The sequence below is a fragment of the Gorilla gorilla genome, chromosome X, assembly GCF_029281585.2.
Source record: "Gorilla gorilla gorilla isolate KB3781 chromosome X, NHGRI_mGorGor1-v2.1_pri, whole genome shotgun sequence".
NCBI classification, from domain to species: Eukaryota; Metazoa; Chordata; class Mammalia; order Primates; family Hominidae; genus Gorilla; species Gorilla gorilla.
In genome coordinates, this window is record NC_073247.2 from 82,833,636 (window position 1) to 82,838,324 (window position 4,689).

The following is a 4,689-nucleotide window of genomic DNA, read 5'->3' on the forward strand; positions in this document are numbered from 1 at the left end:
ATTAGCTGCGTGTGGTGGCGCATGCCTGTAATCCCAGCTACTCGGAAGGCTGAGGCAGGAGAATTACTTGAACCCAGGAGGCGGAGGTTGCAGTGAGCCAAGATTGCGCCATTGCATTCCAGCCTGGGCAACAAAAGTGAAACTCCATCTAAAAAATAATAATAATAAAAAGAATGCTCATGTTAAAAGTACTATTCTGGAAGGAAAGTATATTAGTCAGAGTTCTCCTGACTATTATATTATATATATATCCTGAAAGTATATTAGTCAGAGAACCAATAGGATACATATAGATAGATATATGAGAGGGAATTTATTAGGGGAATTGGCACACATGATTATAGAGGCTGAGAAATCCTACAACAGGCCATCTGCCAGCTGGAGACCCCAGGATGCTGATAGCATGGTTCAGTCCAAGTCTGAAGGCCTCAGAACCAGGGAAGCCAATGGCATGCAACTCTCAGTCGGAGGCCAGAGGCCTGAGAACCGAAGGTTAGGCAGGGAGCACTGGTGTAAGTTCTGGAGTCCAAAGACCGGGGAGACCAGAGTTCTGTTGCCCAAAGCAGGAGACAAATGTATCCCAGCTCCAGCAGATAAATCAACACATTTGCCTTTTTCTCATTTTTTGTTCTCTACAGGTCCCTAACAGATTGAATGATGCCTGCCCACACTAAGGGCAAATCTTCCCCACCTAGTCCACTCAGACTCACACAATCATCTCTTCTGGAAACCCTCACAGACACACTCCAAAATAATGCTTTACCAGGATTCTAGGTGTTCCTTAATCCAGTCAAGTTGACATCTAAAATTAACCATCAGAGAAAATATATAGAAGATCTAATTTCTTACAAACTCAGGAAACAAAAGGGAACTACTTTTCTTCAAATGAGTCTAATTTGCATTCATTATAGCCTGATGTCCAAGAGGCTCTGACCCTTAAACTTCTGTAAGCTGCTCTGACAATAAATAATTAATTGCATACCTATCTGTGAAGAATAATCCTTCACATGATTCAACTTCCTTCTCATTAACTCTGCTTTCCACTGCCTAATAATAGTGACTATTTACTGAGCTCTAAGTATGTGCCAGGCATCGTGTTGAGTGCTTTATTTTTTAAATTTAATTCTTACAGTAAGTATCAATCCACTTGATAGATGAAGAAACTGAAGTTTGGAGAAAGTAAGTAATATTTCCATGATCAGGCAGCTAGTACACAGAAGAGCCAGGATTCATTCTTTCAACTATTAAATATTAAAGAAATCTTTTTTTGTTGTTAATAAAATTTTTGTGGTTTTATTGTATCATCTGAACAAATCAATGTCTGGGCGGTGCGGCAGCTGCTTTCTCCTTCCCTTCTTTGGGTTACTAGAGCAACTTCTCCACAGATTTAAAAAAAAAACAAACAGAGGACAACCTTTTGCATTACTTAAGTCTTTCCAAGGCATGCGCTGGTACAACACAAACTTCTCCCGTCAGAAGCAACTAGTCTAGTGTTCAAACATCATGCACAACACCTCGGTGGCAGCAGCGCACTGCGCCACCCGCTGCAGCCCTGCTCATTTGTGCATGATATTTGGAGCATCTGGAGGAGTGGGAATAGTATTGGGAAGACGAGGGAGGAGGAAACAGTATGAGTGCCTGGCTGAGAGGAGGTCAACCGAAGTTGTGCAGGGCAAGCCTGAACATGTCATTGGTGAAAGCATCGTTGATGTTCTTTAATAGGAACATCTGGTGGAACCCCATGATGAGGTCTTCATCCGCCTTAAGCTGACCCACAGCCATGCTGATGATGCAGCTATCTGGCATGGGCTAATGGTCCTGCACCGTGATGCTGTGCTGGATTTTCTGGAACGGAAGGCTAGACAAGTTCTCCACAATGGCAGCTTTCCCTTGGAACTGTTGTCCTTCTCACGTAAGGCATGACGCATCAATGTAAATTGCGCCTAATTGGGTTCTATCGTTATCAAATAACTGGTAGTAATGTTGAATGAAGCTGGATCCAACCTGCTTCCAAATTGGCTTGTCTTCCATTCTGGAGCATCACCCAGCCTTGCGGAGACCTGAGGGGCTGGCATGATGGCGGCAATGGAGGCGGCCAATAAACCTTTAAAATATGATTGGCATCTCTATATAGCCAATATTTCCTTAGAAAAGGGAAATTCATCATAATTAAATTTATATTTATTTAGCTAGTTAGTTATTGCATAGACAAGGTCTCACTATGTTGCCCAGGCTGATCTCAAACTCCTAGGCTCAAGTGATCCTCCCACCTCAGCCTTCCAAATTGCTGGGATTATAGGCACAAGCCACCATGCCCAGCCTATAATTAAACTTCTATCCATTTTTAGTATTTTTAGTTTTTTGGGGGTCTTTTTGGGTTTTTTGTTTGTTTTTTGAGACAGATAGATATTCATAGATATTTTCACTCTACTGCCCCGGCTGGAGTGCAGTGGTGCCATCATAGCTCACTGCAACCTGAAACTCCTGGGCTCAAGAAATCCTCTAGCCTCAGCCTTCCAAGTAGCTGGGATTACATTAGTGCACCATCATTTTCAGCTAATTTTAAAAGTTTTTTTTAGAAACAGGGTCTCATTATGTTGTCCAGGCTGGTCTCGAACTTCTGACCTCAAGCAATCCTCTCACCTCGGCCTCCCAGAGTGCTAGGATTACAGGCGTGAGTCACCATGCCTGGCCTTCTATTCATTTTAACTTGAAAGCATACTTCCTTTCTATTTAACCTTGCCTTCATAGATATTTTTATTATAGTTCATTGTAAGCTTCTTCATTTTTGAACTCAAGCCAGGTCCCCACACAGGCTTAGTTCTCCTAGTTCTCTCGGTTTTTATAATTAATGACTACCACTCTACTGACTGTGTCCATAACCCCCGGGGCCTCCTCTCTGTTTTGCTGCTTGTAACCCAGGCCTTAACTTGTCCTCTAGGGTCTAAGATTCATATCTATATTTTTCCACATTCCCCTTTTTTATTATTTTTCTTTCTTGTTCTTTTCTACAGAGCCGGGGGACTACTCACCTGGCTAAACCAGAATGACACAGATTGCCTCATAAACTGGAATTCTGACAGCCCAAGAGCACAATATCCCAGGTCACAAATGACAGGACTGTACAAGCAATAGATTTTTTTGTGATTTTTTTTTCTGATGGCTGCTAGAATGAAAAATAAAGAAATATTACATCTCTAAGAGTAACCATTAAATTCCTCCATATTACTTCAGAGTAGAAATCAATTTAATAAGTCCCCAGCATGGTGATAAATAATTTTTCTGCTGTTGTCAACCAATATCAAATATACAGTACTAGTATAGAAACAGCTATAAGGCTCCTTTCCAGCTGATCAACTCATCTCCTCCACTCCATTGCCAGCAATTATGCACCTCAGTATCCAATTATTCCAATGTTCTTTTATCCTGTAACAAATGGTAGCCAGAACTCAATATGTGCCAGATTATCATCCGGCAATTAATATTCTTAGGGTTTCTTAACTGGAGCTCTGCATCTCTGATTCACTCTCATTGTTGCTTTACATTTTCTCTTCTATGCTTCTAGCTATGTATCTTATTTATACAAAGATAAAATTATATCAAATATAGCTAGGGTAATTAAGATGGAACCCTCACACTAAAGCAGATCCTGAGTAGTCCTATATATATTGGGGGTTGCAAATGGTCCTGGAAAAGAATATAAAAAGGTCATTCCAAAAAGTCAATACATGCTTTTAGAGATGAGTTCTCACTCTGTCACCCAGCCTGGAGTGCAGTGGTGCAATCATAGCTTACTGCAGCCTCAAATTCCTGGGCTCAAGTCATCCTACTGCCTCTGTCTCCTGAGTAACTGGGACTACAGGCACACACCACCATGCCCAGCATCAATACATTTTTTTAAGCTCCAATTTTCTAATTACAAATAGATCAAAAATTCATCACAGTATACTGGATACAGCCCAAGGAAAAATCTGTTTGATACTAAACTGCATTCTTACCAAAATTATGATCTATAGTCAACTTTAATTCTATTGGTGGCATTAATAATTTATCACACATACCAATTTCACATTTGTCATAGTCACAGTATTCCAAAGCTGTCAAATTACTTCCCAGCTACCAATATCAGTTCCCAAATTTCACTGAGATCTAAACAAAACAATTTCAAAAAGTTTCCTTAGTTTACTGTCTAGAGAAATATATATATATATATATATATTTTTTTTTTTTTGAGATGGAATCTCACTCTGTCTCCCAGGCTGGAGTGCAGTGGTGCAATCTCGGCTCACTGCAAGCTCCGCCACCCAGGTTCATGCCATTCTTCTGCCTCAGCCTCCCAAGTAGCTATGAGTACAGGCACCCACTACCATGCCCGGCTAATTTTTTGTATTTTTAGTTGAGACGGGGTTTCACCATGTTAGCCAGGATGGTCTCGATCTCTTGACCTCGTGATCCGCCCACCTTGGCCTCCCAAAGTGCTGGGATTACAGGAATGAGCCACTGCACCTGGCCAGGAATAATATTTTTAACAATAATGACTCTAGTTATGTTCTGGATTCCAACTAATCACATAGATTCCAATATTATCTTTTTCTTATACAACTAATTGCACCCTATGCTTGAGCCAAAACTAGCCACCATTCCCTAAAACCTTCCAGCTTTTGGTCATGCCCATCCATTCAGCCTCTA

The 4,689-nt window shown here is 41.0% G+C and overlaps 1 pseudogene; it reads right to left on the reverse strand.

Annotated features, from left to right (window-relative positions):
- Positions 1–1,413: 1,413 nt before the first annotated feature.
- On the reverse strand, positions 1,414–2,110 carry LOC101131859 (nuclear transport factor 2-like; annotated as a pseudogene).
- Between the last annotated feature and the right edge of the window lie 2,579 nt (positions 2,111–4,689).